This window comes from Myxine glutinosa, chromosome 4 (genome assembly GCF_964187855.1).
Source record: "Myxine glutinosa chromosome 4, kmMyxGlut1.1, whole genome shotgun sequence".
Lineage (NCBI taxonomy): Eukaryota > Metazoa > Chordata > Myxini > Myxiniformes > Myxinidae > Myxine > Myxine glutinosa.
Genome location: NC_136264.1, coordinates 208,170,342 through 208,189,862, shown reverse-complemented (window position 1 = coordinate 208,189,862; position 19,521 = coordinate 208,170,342). Strand labels below are relative to the sequence as shown.

Below are 19,521 nucleotides of genomic sequence, written 5' to 3'. Positions count from 1 at the left end.
ATCTAGTTTATCTTGCAGTTTACCCCCAACTCATTTTCTTCAGAACCCTCGAATTATGTAAAATCAACCTTCAAACCTTGAAACGGACAAGACGGTCACCGGACCCGATTGGAGGGACTCTACTAAAAACCAAACGAACTCTAGCGACTAAAGACTGCATCGGGTCGAGTACGGTACAGGTAACACGATAGAAAGGTTTACATTGGGGACCACCATGTTGTTAGGTTGTGCCGAGTGCTCCGTTCCGTTGGAATTCTTGCTTGAGATTCCTGAATCAAGCAAGCCGCTTGGCAAGCGATAAGCAAGCTGCTTGCTAACGGAACACACACCTCATGACGTGTGTGCTTGCCCCACTGTTCTCATTCGGCGTTCCCTGGGCCACACCTGCGTTCCAGTGATTTAAACAAATGTGCAGGTTCAGGTATGTTCAGCCAAATGGGCTCGTCTGACTCCATCCACAAATGTCAAAGTTCCTATTGATTTGAACCAAAAACAACAACAACAAAATGTCGCGATAAAAGGCTTTGGGGATCCGGTCCGGAAATACGGAAAGTGTTTGCTTTGGTAAATGGTTGTGTCGCGTGTTCGGGTTTCCCGGGTCACTGAGTCCAGTGGATGCGAGTTTACAAGTTAGGGACGTGGATTTGATGGAATCCGGGATTTAACTCTTTCCATACGATCGGTGTTACGTCATGCTGGTTATCACGAGGGTGGAATGGAGTCATTGTGATTCACCAATGGAGTCAGGAATTGTGTTTTAATCGGAGCGACGTTCGTAAAGGAGACTTTTTAAAGGTTCCGAGGTTCGACTGCTGGTCTCTGAAACTCTGGTGATCCCTATCTCCCTCTCCCCTTGGTGAGTCCCTGGTCCCTATCTCCCTCTCCCCTTGGTGAGTCCCTGATCCCTTTCTCCCTCTCCCCTTGGTGAGTCCCTGGTCCCTATCTCCCTCACCCCTTGGTGAGTCCCTGATCCCTATCTCCCTCTCCCCTTGCTGAGTCCCTGGTCCCTATCTCCTTCACCCCTTGGTGAGTCCCTGGTCCCTATCTCCCTCACCCCTTGGTGAGTCCCTGATCCCTATCTCCCTCTCCCCTTGGTGAGTCCCTGGTCCCTATCTCCCTCTCCCCTTGGTGAGTCCCTGGTCCCTATCTCCCTCTCCCCTTGGTGAGTCCCTGGTCCCTATCTCCCTCACCCCTTGGTGAGCCCCTGATCCCTATCCCTATCTCCCTCTCCCCTTGGTGAGTCCCTGGTCCCTATCTCCCTCACCCCTTGGTGAGTCCCTGATCCCTATCTCCCTCTCCCCTTGGTGAGTCCCTGATCCCTATCTCCCTCTCCCCTTGGTGAGTCCCTGATCCCTATCTCCCTCTCCCCTTGGTGAGTCCCTGATCCCTATCTCCCTCTCCCCTTGGTGAGTCCCTGGTCCCTATCTCCCTCTCCCCTTGGTGAGTCCCTGATCCCTATCTCCCTCTCCCCTTGGTAAATCCCTGATCCCTTTCTCCCTCTCCCCTTGGTGAGTCTCTGATCCCTATCTCCCTCTCCCCTTGGTGAGTCCCTGATCCCTTTCTCCCTCTCCCCTTGGTGAGTCTCTGATCCCTATCTCCCTCTCCCCTTGTTGCGTCCCTGATCCCTATCTCCCTGTCCCCTTGGTGAGTCCCTGATCCCTTTCTCCCTCTCCCCTTGGTGAGTCCCTGATCCCTACCTCCCTCTCCCCTTGGTGAGTCCCTGATCCCTTTCTCCCTCTCCCCTTGGTGAGTCCCTGGTCCCTATCTCCCTCACCCCTTGGTGAGTCCCTGATCGCTATCTCCCTCACCCCTTGGTGAGTCCCTGATCGCTATCTCCCTCACCCCTTGGTGAGTCCCTGATCCCTATCTCCCTCACCCCTTGGTGAGTCCCTGATCCCTATCTCCGTCACCCCTTGGTGAGTCCCTGATCCCTATCTCCCTCACCCCTTGGTGAGTCCCTGATCCCTATCTCCCTCACCCCTTGGTGAGTCCCTGATCCCTATCTCCCTCACCCCTTGGTGAGTCCCTGATCCCTATCTCCCTCACCCCTTGGTGAGTCCCTGATCCCTATCTCCCTCACCCCTTGGTGAGTCCCTGATCCCTATCTCCCTCTCCCCTTGGTGAGTCCCTGATCCCTATCTCCCTCTCCCCTTGGTGAGTCCCTGATCCCTATCTCCCTCACCCCTTGGTGAGTCCCTGATCCCTATCTCCCTCACCCCTTGGTGAGTCCCTGATCCCTATCTCCCTCACCCCTTGGTGAGTCCCTGATCCCTATCTCCCTCACCCCTTGGTGAGTCCCTGATCCCTATCTCCCTCACCCCTTGGTGAGTCCCTGATCCCTATCTCCCTCACCCCTTGGTGAGTCCCTGATCCCTATCTCCCTCACCCCTTGGTGAGTCCCTGATCCCTATCTCCCTCACCCCTTGGTGAGTCCCTGATCCCTATCTCCCTCACCCCTTGGTGAGTCCCTGATCCCTATCTCCCTCACCCCTTGGTGAGTCCCTGATCCCTATCTCCCTCACCCCTTGGTGAGTCCCTGATCCCTATCTCCCTCACCCCTTGGTGAGTCCCTGATCCCTATCTCCCTCACCCCTTGGTGAGTCCCTGATCCCTATCTCCCTCACCCCTTGGTGAGTCCCTGATCCCTATCTCCCTCACCCCTTGGTGAGTCCCTGATCCCTATCTCCCTCACCCCTTGGTGAGTCCCTGATCCCTATCTCCCTCACCCCTTGGTGAGTCCCTGATCCCTATCTCCCTCACCCCTTGGTGAGTCCCTGATCCCTATCTCCCTCACACCTTGGGCTTAGTACATATTTTCTAGACGTAATCAATTTGTAGCGTACATACTTTATATACGTACTCACATTGTGATTGTAATACTTTATAAAGGTACTGGCCGACTTGTTTGAATAAAGATAACGTATGAAACTTGTGGTCTATGTTGGTGTGGACAAACACAAATGTCGTGCATAGAATGATACTTGCGAAATCTATGCAATAGTTTCCATGGAAACTAATTTGGAAAATGTGACATATGAAGTGTTTTAGTGGTGGAATGTTCTGCAGAACAAAGTTGGTTGATACCTTTTCTAATTGGTGTCTTGTAAGTGTTTGTCCTTTGCAAATGACCTTGACCTTTGCGATGGCATTGACCTTGACCTTTTGCGAGTGCTGTGCCTGAGCATCTCCTGAAAATGCTTTTGTGTTGCGCTTTCTTTGCAATCTTGTTGGTTCCACTTTTCACTTTACCTAATTAATCTAAATTGAAAATTTAACTACCTCTTGTAGATATGTACATTGTACAGGGTGATTCACATACGACGTACTATTTTGTTTTTGAATAACTCTGTGTTGCGTGAACCGATTTCCTTGTAATTTGCAGCACTTAGAGACAAATGTTCCCCATTTATTATGTGAAAATTTCATTAAAAAATAATTGATACAAATTTAGTTATTGGTCTCGGCCGTCATCTCGGCCTCGGCCGTCATAAATATGGCGGCCGTCATTTTTGATGATGGGAAACAGCCTGACCTCTTGCCATGACATGACATGTCGATTAAATTGCTCTTCAACGTTGATAATTATGGAACCGGTCTTGGTCAGCTTTAGACTTTTTAGCAGCATAATGTAAAGAAAAAATCAGCAAGAATGGCAAGTTACAACAGTCAGGAGCGTGCAAGAGCTGCAACCTGGTATGAGGCCACAAAAAGCTTAATCGAAGTGAAACGACGTCTTCGAACGGAGTTTGGTCGAAGCTGGGTGCTGCCAAGCAATGTCCAAAGTGTACACGACTCGACCAGGAGACTTGCTGGAACTCAAGCACCGCATCAGGAATGCCTTCTGGGAGATCACTGATGAAATGCGGCAGAAAACCATGCTCGAATACAAGCAGAGACTGTTCCGAGTGATCGAAAGTGACGGCCGCCATATCGACACCCATAACTAAATTTGTATCAATTATATTTTTTAATGAAATTTTCACATAATAAATGGGGAACATTTGTCTATAAGTGCTGCAAATTACAAGTAAATCGGTTCACGCAACAGTTATTCAAAAACAAAATAGTACGTCGTATGTGAATCGCCCTGTAGTTCTGTGGTTTTGTACTTATACTCGTACATCCTCAATTCCATATTAAGTTTATGGCACTTTTTAGCAATTTTGGGGGACCCTATATGTCTCACCTCAATTTGTTTTTTAAAAAAAATTGTGGCAATACCCCTGGGCACTCACCTGGTAGAATAAAGCTGCAGTATACTTCACCAACTAAAGGTATTTTAAACAGTATCATGGTATTTTTAAACCAATTTCAACGGTTGCTGGGAGACATGGCTGCATGTAGAATCATATTAATATAATCGTGACTTTAAACAAATAAAATTAAAGACAACCGATTTCGAGCTTTTAACACTGTCTTGGAGGAGGGGTGGGAGGGGTAAGGCGGTGTGGGGGAGGGGGAGGGGAGGTCAAGTTTCCTCGTAATTGTATATGTAGTTTCTGAGGAAAAAAAAAGCAAATACCCAGGCAACCCAACCCCCTCCCATAAACTCCCTTGTAGTCAGGTTCACTATGTTTTTTTCGTTCAAAATCATGGTAGATTAGCAAACCTATACATTTTTGGAAACGTTATTACATGGAAAATCTGAAAATCAATGTTTACATTTGCCAGATTCGACCAATCGCTTCGATCGACCAATTCGATCGATTCGATTCGATTCATCAAATTCGATTCGATCGACCATTCGACCAATTCGATTTGCCAATCAATTTGACCGACCTTTGCTTGTGTGGAACGGACTGTGAAAACGATGCGGACTATATTGTCGGATACGACACACAGGACAGTGATGACGAACTCTAAATGGCATATTCTGTAATCGTGTATGTTTGATGCCATTGACTGCCTGTGTATATTTTGTCATTGACTGCCTGTGTAGATGTGAAGTTATACTGACTGCATGTGTATATATGATTTTGCTGACTGCCTGTGTATGTTTGGTGATATGAATTATTGTGACACATTTTGATGTTATTAACTGCCTGTACAAAATGATAACATGTATTTGATTATGCAACTTATCGCGAATATAAAGACAGTATTTTGCAATTCAAAACCTTTGATTCGTGTCTTACCATTCCCCATAGCACTAATTTGATACTTTCATTGGATTCCTTGTCCCTGAAAATATAGGTTTAGTATATTTTAAAAAGTTTTTAGGGTAATTAGAGGCAGAAAGAGAACAAAATATGTATTTTACAGTGGCCATTTTGAAAATCCAAAATGGCCGCCATACAGGTATCTCTCCAAATGTGAACATTGATTTTTAGTTTCCTTATGCTATAACCTTTCCAAAAATGTATAGGTTTGCTAATCTACCATGATTTTGAACGAAATATAATTTATTGACATTGTGAACCTCACTATTGGTGCCAGATTTTTATTTATTTATTATTATTATTATTATTATAGCTTTTATTTAATTTTCTTCTAATGCCGTGAGCAAACTCTGGCACATCATGGGGGATGAAAGTCATGGTCAAGTTTCACTGAAATTGTTTTTTCCCCCCCTTGATGGGGGAAAACCCCATCCACTTGACCTGGTCACACTTTAACCACCCTCCACCGTCCATCCCCACCCGTAGACCCTCCCATGCCCTCGTTTTCTTAATGCTGTGAACAGACGTTGGTACATCATGGGTGATGAAGGTTGTGGTTGTTTCATCAAAATTGGGTGGTTTATTTTTGGGGGTCAACCCTGGACCAACTTTGACTACTGTTAGACCTCCTTGGAACCCTGGTTTTATTTTTTTGGTTTTATTTTTTTGGTTTTATTTTTATTCCTTGTATTTGTTGTTTTTTTTAAATGCCGTGAACACATTTGAGTTGCAACAACATCGTTGCTGACGGCCGCCATATCGAGACCCATAACTCTGCAACAACATCGTTTCAACTTCGGGGTGTTTTGGGTCTTCGGGGTGTTTTGGGTCTTCGGGGTGTTTTGGGTCTTCGGGGTGTTTTGGGTCTTCGGGGTGTTTTGGGTCTTCGGGGTGTTTTGGGTCTTCGGGGTGTTTTGGGTCTTCGGGGTGTTTTGGGTCTTCGGGGTGTTTTGGGTCTTCGGGGTGTTTTGGGTCTACGGGGTGTTTTGGGTCTTCGGGGTGTTTTGGGTCTTCGGGGTGTTTTGGGTCTTCGGGGTGTTTTGGGTCTTCGGGGTGTTTTGGGTCTTCGGGGTGTTTTGGGTCTTCGGGGTGTTTTGGGTCTTCGGGGTGTTTTGGGTCTTCGGGGTGTTTTGGGTCTTCGGGGTGTTTTGGGTCTTCGGGGTGTTTTGGGTCTTCGGGGTGTTTTGGGTCTTCGGGGTGTTTTGGGTCTTCGGGGCGTCTGGGCCTTCGGGGCGTCTGGGTCTTCGGGGCGTCTGGGTCTTCGGGGCGTCTTTGGGTCTTCGGGGCGTCTTTGGGTCTTCGGGGCGTCTTTGGGTCTTCGGGGCGTCTTTGGGTCTTCGGGGCGTCTTTGGGTCTTCGGGGCGTCTTTGGGTCTTCGGGGCGTCTTTGGGTCTTCGGGGCGTCTTTGGGTCTTCCGGGCGTCTTTGGGTCTTCCGGGCGTCTTTGGGTCTTCCGGGCGTCTTTGGGTCTTCCGGGCGTCTTTGGGTCTTCCGGGCGTCTTTGGGTCTTCCGGGCGTCTTTGGGTCTTCCGGGCGTCTTTGGGTCTTCCGGGCGTCTTTGGGTCTTCCGGGCGTCTTTGGGTCTTCCGGGCGTCTTTGGGTCTTCCGGGCGTCTTTGGGTCTTCCGGGCGTCTTTGGGTCTTCCGGGCGTCTTTGGGTCTTCCGGGCGTCTTTGGGTCTTCGGGGTGTCTTTGGGTCTTCGGGGGGGGGGGGGGGGGGGGGTCTTCGGGGTGTTTTGGGGGGGGGGGGTCTTTTGGGGAATTAAAGGGTCGTCAAAGATCGGAAGGGGTCTCGGCAGTCTAAATGTAATGAAGAGGTTAATTGAGAGGGTTTTCATTTTATTTGAAGAAGAAGAAGAAGTATGTCACATATAAACAAACAAACATAACGACATAACTTACCATATCCAGTTTGCTCTATTATAATAAGATTCGTGTGCTCCGACTGTTGTGCAGAAGAAGAAACCTTGATGTATCACAAAAAGGAAATTTGTGTGGATCGGATGTCGTGTAAGTGTATCTTCGTCCCCATGAGAGGGGTGGGGTTTGTTAATGAGCGAGGGATTATGGGTAATTAATCTCTTGTATGTAATTGCCTCTGTAATCTTTTCCTGTGTTCCTTTTGACACCGTGCTACAGACACCTAGTAAGAAATCGGCCATTAACCACTAATAAAAAACCAACTGGAAACCAGGCATAAAGCACTACCGCTGATAACACCGACTTGAGTGCAGAGGCACAAAAGGTTCGGGAAGCCACGCCCCGAAGAGCAGTGATTTGACCGGGATTTGATTGACACAAGGACTTGTAGATGGGACTATGGAATTGGTGAAGCAGGCACGGATGACCATCAAAGCCACGCATACAAAACAATTGGAACGGCGGACATTTTTCCTTCTGAATCTGGATCCAATAGCGAACGGTCGCATTTTCTCTCTCTCAGCGTCGACGTCCTCTTGGTTCCCGCTCTTGGTGATGGATTTTATCACGTGCAGTTGCATCTTCGCATTCTCTCTCTTTGGCACCGCACGTCCTTGCTCGGGTCCTGGTGTTTGTGGAAGGGGGGCGCATCCGTGCATTTCATTGTCTTTTCTTGGGTCCTCTCATTCTGGATCCCATAGCGTATCGCTATTGCTCTTGCGCAAGGAAGCTTCCTCACGAACGGTCGTGAGGAGGATATTTCGCTAGTGGTCGTGAGGAGGAAGAGCTTTGACCGAGAACTGCGGTTTCCTGTGCAGAGATCATGAGGAAAGCGTGGCTGGAAGCGCGAGCTGCATGCCAAGGCTGTTTCGCTTTGCGCACGGAGCCAGGAGTAAGCGGGCTGCGAGTGAGGCCTAGTTTGCGCCAACAAACGTGCGTATCCCACCAAGGCCTCAGACTATCTTTGATTCCTGACGAGATACACCAGCTGATTGGAGATGAGTGCCACAAAACGCACCTTTTTATTTTCCAGTTATTTTATCCTTTGTCTGTATGGGATCGCTCCAATTAGGAATATGGTTTTGTCGTGTTTTCTTTGTTACCGGAATTTTCTTTAATAAATCTGGTATTTTTGTATATTTTAATTCCGTGTTGTTTGAGTTGATTTATCCAAGTGTGAAGATGTCGGGTGGAGGCCATCCAGGTAAGTTCATCATCCCCCTTTTCCTTCACGTGTCATGAATGCCGTCATTGAATTGAACGCCTCGGAGTTAAAGCTCGTTTGGTGTTCACCGCACAGGGTAGTCACATGACAACTGGTGTCAGGAGTGGGATTCGAATCTCTCTCTCTGTCTCTGTCTGTCTGTCTCGTGTCTGTCTCGTGTCTCGTGTCTCTCTCTCTCTCTCGTGTCTCTCTCTGTGTCTCGTGTCTCTCTCTGTGTCTCGTGTCTCTCTCTCTCTCTCGTGTCTCTCTCTCTCTCTCGTGTCTCTCTCTCTCTCGTGTCTCTCTCTCTCTCGTGTCTCTCTCTCTCTCGTGTCTCTCTCTCTCTCGTGTCTCTCTCTCTCTCGTGTCTCTCTCTCTCTCGTGTCTCTCTCTCTCTCGTGTCTCTCTCTCTCTCGTGTCTCTCTCTCTCTCGTGTCTCTCTCTCTCTCTCGTGTCTCTCTCTCTCTCTCGTGTCTCTCTCTCTCTCGTGTCTCTCTCTCTCTCTCGTGTCTCTCTCTCTCTCGTGTCTCTCTCTCTCTCGTGTCTCTCTCTCTCTCGTGTCTCTCTCTCTCTCGTGTCTCTCTCTCTCTCGTGTCTCTCTCTCTCTCGTCTCTCTCTCTCTCTCTCTCTCTCTCTCTCTCTCTCGTGTCTCTCTCTCTCTCTCGTGTCTCTCTCTCTCTCTCTCGTGTCTCTCTCTCTCTCTCTCGTGTCTCTCTCTCTCTCTCTCGTGTCTCTCCCTCTCTCTCTCGCGCCCCCTGCTGGTCGTTGGTGAGTCGTGCGTGGGTGTGGCAATCATGGCTGCTGTGTGTGAGGAGCTGTGAGTACTGTGTTGTGTTGTTGCCTTTCCCATCCCCCTTTTCGCTCCCTCTGTGTCCTTGTACGTGTTTATGAAGTCTTCCCCGTGTTTTTCCTTCTTTGTTGAGACAAGAGAGAGAAAGAGAGCGCGCATGGTGAGTTTGGTGCGAGTCCTAAAGAACCTTGTGTTCTTCGGGCCTGTGCTCTGCTTGCCGTGTTCTTTATTATCGTCGTTTATCGGCTCCCTTATTCTATTTCTTTTCTTTTTACCTTCGCCTGCAGGCTTTGCTTGCGATAGGTTCTATTTTGTTTTGCTTTTTCAAATATTTCCTTAGTTTTGGTTCATTTATCGCTATGGCAAACAGTCGTTTGCAGAACAGCATTTACGAGTCACTTACTCGTAAAAATGGGGTAATAGTTAGTCCACCCGACGGGGTTCGGGTCGATGACGTCGTGATGGGCTTGGGTGAACTCGTTGGTTTTGAAAATGTGTTAGCAGCTTCAAAGATGAACCAACGAGTTGTTGTTTTTCTTTCCGAGGAGCGCTATGTCGCTCAGGCGGTTGAAACTGGTTTGTCCTTACCGCCAGATATTTTCGTTAACGTTAGTATGTTGGACTCACCGGCGGTGAAAATCACTTTATCTAATTTACCGCCTTTTGTTAAAAACGAACAGATTTTGTCCGTTTTAACACAGTTTGGCACCGTGGTGTCAAAAATCTCCATGATTCCCTTCCGTTTGCGTTCGGATTCTACAGTCCGCCATATCATGTCCTTTCGGCGGCACTGTTACATGGTGTTAAAAAACAATGCTCAATCGCTCAATGCCTCAGCTACGTTGGTCGTTGAAAATCGAAATTATCGAATGTACATCGCAACAGAGACAATGACGTGTTTCACGTGTGGTGCCTTCGGACATTTAAAAGGTGCTTGTCCGAAGTGTATATCCGGTGGCACGTCTAGACAGTCAGGAACAAATGCCGATCCTAGTGGCACATCTAGACGGACAGAACCAAATGTCGATCTTCGCAATGATAATGACGCGTCTAGGACGGCAGATCAGCCTTCACATTCGAGCGCGGAAATCGATAATTCACCGGCTGATGACGCGGGTTTTATTACCGTGTCCTCCAGGAGGAGTTATAAAAGAGGAAGCGGTAATGAGGACATACAGGCGAGCGTTTCGAAAAAGATAGCGCCGTCGAACGAACGTAATGTTTCTTTTTTAGAAACAGAAGCCCCTGCAGCTGGTCTTCTGCTGCAGAATAGGTTCAGTGTGTTTGCTGAAATGGAAAAAGACGTTTCCGTTCATTCCTCTCATGAACAAGGACCAAGCGCAATGCCCCAAGATGTTGCGGTAACCCCCCCGGTTACTGAAACTAAAGTCAAGAACCACAAACCTGCTCTCGTCCCGCGCCCTGCTGACGATGAAGTGTCTGAAGTAATGGAGGCAGAAGAAGTAGCAGCTCCAGAAGGAGAGTGCAAAGCCTCTGATATAAAAACGTTAATCCCTGTTACGGTTTTTAAAACTCCCGCTGTGGAAACGGCTGCACCTTTAGTAGAAGACGATATTCCCGTTATGAGAGCATCGGTTTCGGTGTGTGGGGAAAAAAATGAAGACCTTTCGGAGTACGACTCAGATGGGGCCTCGTCGCTCGCCTCTAGTGCTAGTAGCGAGGTCTGGAATGACCCAGCAATAGCCAAGGAACTGGAGGGTGATGATGATTTATCACCCATGGAAATTCTAAAGTTTCTTCAGGACACCTTTCGAAAGAAAAAGGTTAAAATTATAACCTTCTTCCCGAACCTGTCTGGTTTTATAAACTCCTCAAGACGTCTCCTCCTTAAGGCTGAACAACTTGGTGTGACTGAGTCACAAGTATTTCGCCTGAGAAAGTGTGTATTGAAAGCTCGGAAAGAGCTACAAGCACACCCTAACTTCCCTGTACATGATAAATCTTCCCTACCTACACCATGACCTTCTCTGTTGTAACTTTAAATATAAATGGGGGACGTTCACCCCTGCGTAAAGCTCAGGTAAAGTTGCTTGTCGAGCAAAAACATTTCGATGTTGCTCTTTTGCAAGAGACAAGATGTAGCTCTTCGTGCATGAGCGAATGGACTCGCATCATGAAAGGACAGTGGTTCTTTAGTAGCTTGACCTGTCCTAGTGCTGGAGTGGCTATTTATTTAAATCCTTCTTTCTGTCCTGAAAATGTCACTTTTAAGGAGATTACTAAAGGGCATTTAGTCTCAGTTAATTTCTTTTATAATGGTTACAAACACACTTTAATAAATGTATATTCACCCAGTACGAGCACAGAAAGATTAGTTTTTTTCACACAGTTAGAAATGTCCCTCACACACCTTGATTTTGCTGGTCTTGTTTGTCTGTGTGGGGACTTTAATTGCACACTGTATCCCACCCTTGATCGTAATGGAGAAGAGCCCCACCCATCAAGTACAACACCCTTAAAGAGAGCATTGTCCAAATTCTCCCTTATGGATGTATGGAGACTCCAGAACCCATCTGCACGGCAATACACGTGGTGCCGATGTGCAAATGGCCGGTTATCTCTTGCAAGGCTAGACAGATTTTACATCAATAATGACTCTCTAAATGTCACAAGTGGTTTTTCGGACCATCACATGGTTGTTCTTCATATACTCTCCCCGGCTCGAAATCGTGGCACTGCCCATTGGACCTTCAATGTGAGTCTTCTGCAAGATGACGCTTTTCCTGTCGCCTTCCGAGCCTTTTGGGAAGCCTTACTACTACGGAAGCCTTCCTACTCCTGCCTCACACAATGGTGGGACAATGCGAAAACCCATATTAGGACCTTTTGCCAGCAATATAGCTCCTTTTGTACAAGGAATGAATCTGCGCTGCAATCTCTAATTGCCAAAGAAATATTCTCTCCAGTCAAGCCTTCCAGCTCCCAGTGCCGAAAGGACCAGTTCTCTAATAGCAACGAAGAAAGCACTCCTTGCTCAACTCTGTGCAAAACAAGCCAGAGGGGCTCTAATAAGGCTACGAATGGAGAACTACAGCTCTATTGATACTCCTTCCAAGTTTTTCTTTGCTTTGGAAGCACGAAAAAAGAGAAACCAGCAAATAACTTCGCTGCAGGCACCAGGAGGCCGAACAACACACGATCCAAAAGACATTAGAAGCTTGACAAAACAATACTTCTCTGACTTGTATTGTGCCAGAGACACTAAAGAAGACATGATTCGTTCCTTAACCACTTCTTTGCCCACCTTGTCCGAACCTGCATGTCAACAACTTGACAAGGAAGTGACTCTTGACGAACTTTTCACTGCTTTGCAAACTTTGCCCACAGGTAAAGCTTCTGGACTTGATGGAATCCCTGCAGAGTTCTACAAAACCTTCTGGGATTTGTTGGGACCTGAGTTGCTTGACCTCTTAGTTGATAGCCTACGATCAGGCTTGTTACCAATCAGCTGTCGCAGGGCTATACTTGCTCTCATACCTAAGAAAGGAGACCTCCAGCAACTTAAAAATTGGCGTCCCATTTCGCTCCTCTGCACGGACTACAAGATTTTTTCAAAAACGGACTACAAGATTTTTTCAAAAACTCTTGCCAACCGCCTCAAACCTTTGATTGGGGAGATTGTACACCCCGATCAATCCTATTGCATTCCTAAAAGGACAATACACGATAGCATTTTTATTGTACGTGACATGATCGACATTTGTATTGCTGAACATAGAAATGTTGGTCTGGTGTTTTTAGACCAAGAAAAAGCTTTCGACACGATTGATCACTCTTATCTCTTTGCTGTTTTACGGGGGTTTGGTTTTAAGGAAAATTTTATTTGTTATATCAAAATATTGTATAATAATATTTTTAGCTTGCTCAAAGTAAACAACATCTTAAGTCAGCCTTTCCCTGTTACCAGGGGTATTCGTCAAGGGTGCCCCCTGTCTGGCCTTCTATACTCCCTATCAATTGAACCTTTACTACATCGTTTACGCACACGGCTACAAGGGTTTTATCCTCTGCCGTTAGAAAATCCCGTAAAGACCATTGCTTATGCGGATGACCTCTGCGCAATTGTGTACTCCGATGACGATGTTCGCGCTCTGGTTCAGTCTGTCGAGGAATTCAGCCTGGCAAGCTCGACTAAAGTTAATTGGGAAAAGAGCAAAGCTTTTTACTTAGGTCCACAGAATGAAACTCCCCCTCCAACCCTACCAGGGCAGCTTGTATGGACCAATGAAGGAATGCACTACCTCGGTGTCTTTCTTGGAACTCAAGATTTTATTTCAAAAAACTGGGAGTCGCTGATTACCAAAACTGAGCAGCGGTTGATAAAATGGAGGGGACTATTGAGGCAGCTTTCCTTCCGGGGTCGTACTCTGGTCATTAATAATCTCGCGGCATCAATGCTCTGGCATGTTTTCAAAGCACTGCAGGCCCCAGGTTTTATCCTTAAAAAACTTCAAAGCTTTTTTGTGGATTTTTTCTGGGGGGGAAAGCACTGGCTCCGGCCAGGAATACTAAGCCTGCCGATTGCAGAAGGTGGACAGGGGCTAATAGATGTGACGAGCAAAGTGATGGCTTTTCGCCTCCTCTCAGCACCGAAGGCTTCTATACTCCGACGTCCCATGGAAAGCCTTTGCCCATTGCTTGCTTAGGCAAGCTGGGAAACTTGGCTATGGTGACGAGCTTTTTCTTCTTGACGCGAAGCACGTGGATATGACATCGGTCCCGTTGTTTTACCGAAGCATGCTGGAAGCGTGGCAGGCTGTTTCTTTTCGCCGTGACACCAGTGCTTACTCCCTTCAGATGTTCCTAAATGAACCAATATTTCTAAATTCTTTCTTTGATGGGGTCTGTAGTGACAGATCTTTTATGCAAAAGTTTATTGATGCCGGTGTTACCAGAGTAAAACACCTCAGGAACCCCTTTGTACATAGATGGAAGCCAGCTGCTGACATTGCCGTGGCCACCAGTGTGAGGTCCATCAGAGTCATTGGCAGAATTTTCTCTGTGATTTTACGGACCTTTAAGCAAACCGGGTTAAAATGGGACCCAGACATAGAAGATGCCCTCCATCGATCCCAATGTCCTTTCCCAAATCTTTTAATTTTATTTCAAAGTTTTAGGCTCTTTACCCAGATGGAGAAATCCTCAGTGTACAATCTGTGTTCTCACTCTTTTTCCTGGCAAACCTGCAGAGCCACAAGCTCATTGGCGAGCGCTGCTTCAAGCTAACCGTTTCACAACAATAAACTGGCAGGTGATGTACAAAGAACCTACTGTCAAGCGCTCGGGTGATCTACAATGGCGGCTAGCGCACAACATCCTGCCTTGCAACATCCTGTCCCACCGTATATGTCCTGAAAACTCGGAATTGTGCCCCTTTTGCGACACCCCAGAGACCATTTTTCACATTTTTATTGAATGTTCAAGGTTGGCCTCGTTTTTTAAAATCCTGTCACGTGTGATCCGGGGGCTCGGTTTGACTTTTACACATTGTGTTTTCATATTTGGTTTTAATGTCTTGCATCAATGTAAAAATGAATGTCTTTTAGCAAACTTTCTGTGTTCTGAGGCAAAACTTGCCATTTATTTATCGAGGAAACGTAAACTGCAGAACATTGACGTTTTAGCTGATGACGTTTTAACTATTTTTAAAGCATTGGTTACATCGCGTGTTCTTTTTGAGTTTGAAACTCAAGATCCTGCTTTATTTAAAAACCGGTGGTGTGCGAAACAATCCTTATGTGGTATGGTTGGTGGTGTTCTAACAATCAATTTATAAATCTAAAGTATTGCTTCTTTGTTACTCCTTCCTTTCCTGGTTATTTGTTTTGATGCTTGTACAAACATCCTTCACCATGTAAAACTTGTTTTCCTTGTAATAAAGGGGAAGAAAAGTCTCTCTCTCTCGTGTCTCTCTCTCTCTCTCTCGTGTCTCTCTCTCTCTCGTGTCTCTCTCGTGTCTCTCTCTCTCTCTCTCTCTCGTGTCTCTCTCTCTCTCTCTCGTGTCTCTCTCTCTCTCTCGTGTCTCTCTCTCTCTCTCGTGTCTCTCTCTCTCTCTCGTGTCTCTCTCTCTCTCTCGTGTCTCTCTCTCTCTCTCGTGTCTCTCTCTCTCTCTCGTGTCTCTCTCTCTCTCTCTCGTGTCTCTCTCTCTCTCTCGTGTCTCTCTCTCTCTCTCTCGTGTCTCTCTCTCTCTCTCTCGTGTCTCTCTCTCTCTCTCTCGTGTCTCTCTCTCTCTCTCTCTCGTGTCTCTCTCTCTCTCTCTCGTGTCTCTCTCTCTCTCTCGTGTCTCTCTCTCTCTCTCGTGTCTCTCTCTCTCTCTCGTGTCTCTCTCTCTCTCTCGTGTCTCTCTCTCTCTCTCGTGTCTCTCTCTCTCTCTCTCTCGTGTCTCTCTCTCTCTCTCGTGTCTCTCTCTCTCTCTCGTGTCTCTCTCTCTCTCTCTCGTGTCTCTCTCTCTCTCTCGTGTCTCTCTCTCTCTCTCGTGTCTCTCTCTCTCTCTCTCTCGTGTCTCTCTCTCTCTCTCTCTCGTGTCTCTCTCTCTCTCTCTCGTGTCTCTCTCTCTCTCTCTCTCGTGTCTCTCTCTCTCTCTCTCGTGTCTCTCTCTCTCTCTCTCGTGTCTCTCTCTCTCTCTCTCGTGTCTCTCTCTCTCTCTCTCGTGTCTCTCTCTCTCTCTCTCTCGTGTCTCTCTCTCTCTCTCGTGTCTCTCTCTCTCTCTCGTGTCTCTCTCTCTCTCTCGTGTCTCTCTCTCTCTCTCTCGTGTCTCTCTCTCTCTCTCGTGTCTCTCTCTCTCTCTCGTGTCTCTCTCTCTCTCTCTCTCGTGTCTCTCTCTCTCTCTCTCGTGTCTCTCTCTCTCTCTCTCGTGTCTCTCTCTCGTGTCTCTCTCTCGTGTCTCTCTCTCGTGTCTCTCTCTCTCTCGTGTCTCTCTCTCTCTCTCGTGTCTCTCTCTCTCTCTCGTGTCTCTCTCTCTCTCTCGTGTCTCTCTCTCTCTCTCGTGTCTCTCTCTCTCTCTCGTGTCTCTCTCTCTCTCTCTCTCGTGTCTCTCTCTCTCTCTCTCGTGTCTCTCTCTCTCTCTCTCGTGTCTCTCTCTCTCTCTCTCGTGTCTCTCTCTCTCTCTCTCGTGTCTCTCTCTCTCTCTCGTGTCTCTCTCTCTCTCTCTCGTGTCTCTCTCTCTCTCTCTCTCGTGTCTCTCTCTCTCTCTCTCTCTCTCGTGTCTCTCTCTCTCTCTCTCGTGTCTCTCTCTCTCTCTCTCGTGTGTCTCTCTCTCTCTCTCTCGTGTCTCTCTCTCTCTCTCTCTCTCTCGTGTCTCTCTCTCTCTCTCTCTCTCGTGTCTCTCTCTCTCTCTCTCTCGTGTCTCTCTCTCTCTCTCTCTCGTGTCTCTCTCTCTCTCTCGTGTCTCTCTCTCTCGTGTCTCTCTCTCTCGTGTCTCTCTCTCTCTCTCTCTCTCTCTCTCGTGTCTCTCTCTCTCTCTCGTGTCTCTCTCTCTCTCTCTCGTGTCTCTCTCTCGTGTCTCTCTCTCGTGTCTCTCTCTCTCGTGTCTCTCTCTCGTGTCTCTCTCTCGTGTCTCTCTCTCGTGTCTCTCTCTCGTGTCTCTCTCTCGTGTCTCTCTCTCGTGTCTCTCTCTCTCTCTCGTGTCTCTCTCTCTCTCTCGTGTCTCTCTCTCTCTCTCGTGTCTCTCTCTCTCTCTCGTGGCTCTCTCTCTCTCTCGTGGCTCTCTCTCTCTCTCGTGGCTCTCTCTCTCTCTCTCTCTCGTGTGTCTCTTGGAAGGAGGATTGATTATAGTGCCGGAGTGTCCAAATTTGGTAGTTTATTGGGGAGCGAAGCACAACATCGCGTTTTTTAACAATTAAAAAAATATATATATATATTTTCTTTGCCTGAGTTAAAATACGTGCGAGGGGGGACTGCTTTCTCATGGCGGAAGCGAGAGATGGCTGAGCGAGGGGGGATCCGGAGGAGGATGGAAGCGGGCCGGGGATAGAGGGGTACTAGGATACGATTGAAACCTCCCCCATCCCGAGCCTTAGCACACCCTCCTCCCCTATGAGGGAGCCGGGAACAATGGGAACGGGGGCGATGGCCGAGCAGGTCTCACTACAAATGATAATGGAACAAATAAATGGATTGAGGGGAATGGGTGAGCAATTGGAAAGCAAAATGGATGCCTGTCATGAACAATTGAAGGCCTGGAGTGAGCAATTGGATGCCTGTAATGAACAAATGGATGCCCAGATTAAAGAAACGAAGACCCAAAATGAACAAACAAGTGAATTGAAGGAAGAACAAAAGAATGAAAACAGGGCACAGGAGAAGCCATGGGCAACAGAATTTGAATCAAAATGGGAGGAATTAACAGTGGGAATGGAAGAGTGTAAAACCCAAACTGATGCACTTGCGGCATGTTTGGAGGTAAATGGGGAGTGTCTCGAAGTAAATGGGGGAAACTCTAATTTAAATAGGGAATGTGTGGCTGGAAAAGACCTGGAAGGCTATCGGGCTGGTGTGGATGTCAAAATTCAACAACAGGAGAGGAATTGTGACTTTTGCAGCACCAGGGTGGTGGTGCAGAGCGACAGGGGATAAAGATATTGGAAGTCCGTGTTACAGAACTGGACCGGGTATTTCAGATGAAGACCTGTTGCAGCCAGAGGTGATTGGGGATGATAATGCGAATGGTTTGACACAGCGGCTGGAGGATCTTTGACACAACGGCCTTGGACAGTATCATCGAGGCGGGGATTGATCAGGTCGAAGAGAGTCTGGGGGATGAGGTGAGTTGGTCCGTCACATGTCCACTGGATGAGGTTAAGGTGACAGATGGGACCCTCACCACGAACAACAATTGGGTACCAGAGGCTCTGAAATTGGATACCCAATAGGGGGGGGGGGGGGGGGTTTGGCCCCGAGCTGGACTCGGATATGGAAGAGTCAGGAAATGGAGCCTTGGAACAGCTGCAAGGAGGGGCAGAGCAACCCGAAGAAGGGGTCGTTACCTGCAGCTGCGGTTTGGTATGCGAGACCAATTAAAAAAAAAAAAAAAATTAAATTTCAATGGGAGTTAAATTTGGCACAGCCTTGGAGGGAATTGGTGCCCGGGCTGTGGAACTAGGACCAGGAGAGGTCATTGGGGTTGGCCTCGGGTAAAAATTGCTCGTTTCAAAATTGGGTTATGCCGGCCCGCTGGGGGGCTGTGCTGGCAGGATTTGTACGTGGGGTCCGAGTTTAGGTACGACCTGGGCCCCGGGGGTTGGGGGGTGGAAGAGTGTGGCATCCCTTGTCCACCGCCCAAGCGTGTGTCTCAGGCCAGCAGGGTCACCGGACCCTGATGGGGGTTAATACCTCCGGGGGTCCGAGGTGGTTTCTCACAGATACCTGGGATGGCATGGTGTATTATGAGGGGGAGGTGTTGTGGGTCCTCGCTTTGGTGGTGGCACCACGGATGGCCAACATGGGCCTGATGTGGTGACCGCCCGGGAATGCGGCCTGGCAGACTCTCCCTGAGACTCGGACAGCCAGCATGTGATGACCTGCCATGCTGTGCTGGTCTATGGACGCGGGTCAACCCGCATGGACGGGGATGGATTATAGCCCACCGGACAGCCATTGGAGCATTTGTGGAACGTGATGGTGTGAGAATGATCTTCCACAGACGGTCCACTGTGATTTGTGGACTCTCGGCTTGGGAAGAGAGCCATGGGATTGATTGAGAATTTATAACGAGCCGAGCATATGCGGCCCTGCTCGGTTGGCAGGTGTAGACCTGGACCCTGGAGAAGCACCCTTCTTTCGTGAAATTAGTAGTTAGGTCCCGAACCTCGATTCCGTGACCATTTTCTGGCTAGTAAGGTTTGACAATTGATTTGACTTCTATGGACCTTATATAAAAAATTTAGCACCTATGTCCCTCCCAAAAATCCAGGCATTTTCCCCTAAAGGCCCTAATCCAAGATGGCCGCCGGCGCCATCTTTAAAAATAAAGTTTTGAACAAAAGCACATAGAATTATTTAGAAATGCACTTTTTGGGGTAAGTCGACCACGAGGATCCCGAATTTGACATTAGTTTGACGTTACAACATCCTTTTGACCTCGGAATCCAATATGGCCGTCATCTGGTAGAGCAAAAACGCAACTTTTGAAAAAGAGCACATGAATAAACATATTATTTTGCCTGCATCTAGAATAGTCACGAAATTGAGGCTCTGACTAGATAAAAAAAATTTCGCTGCGTATAGGTGAGTGTGGGTGCGTGCGTGCGTGCGTGCGTGTGTGTATGTGTGTGGGTGGGGGGGTTAATGGGTGTGTTTAATTTCATGTATTTCTATGTTTTAGGTTTCAGCTGTTCATGATTTGAATTGAGAAGAAAGCTTATGCCAATGACCACCGTTCCGTGTGTGCTCCAATGTGGCGGGCTTTGCAACAAAGTCACTGATGCCATTA

The 19,521-nt window shown here is 47.7% G+C and overlaps 1 protein-coding gene across 8 annotated transcripts in view; it reads left to right on the top strand.

Annotated features, from left to right (window-relative positions):
- The first annotated feature begins 325 nt into the window (after positions 1-325).
- The window catches only part of RNF14 (ring finger protein 14), a 116,206-nt gene continuing 97,010 nt past the window's right edge, over positions 326-19,521 (top strand). The window contains exon 1 of one of the 8 annotated variants that reach the window (XM_078776958.1): positions 326-421. The gene's annotated coding sequence lies outside the window, so the exon portion shown is untranslated. Of the gene's footprint in view, positions 422-497; positions 857-1,455; positions 1,475-2,129; positions 2,155-2,741; positions 2,767-19,521 lie in introns of those variants that run through there. The other 7 variants (XM_078776960.1, XM_078776950.1, XM_078776957.1 and 4 more) reach the window with 7 other exon arrangements.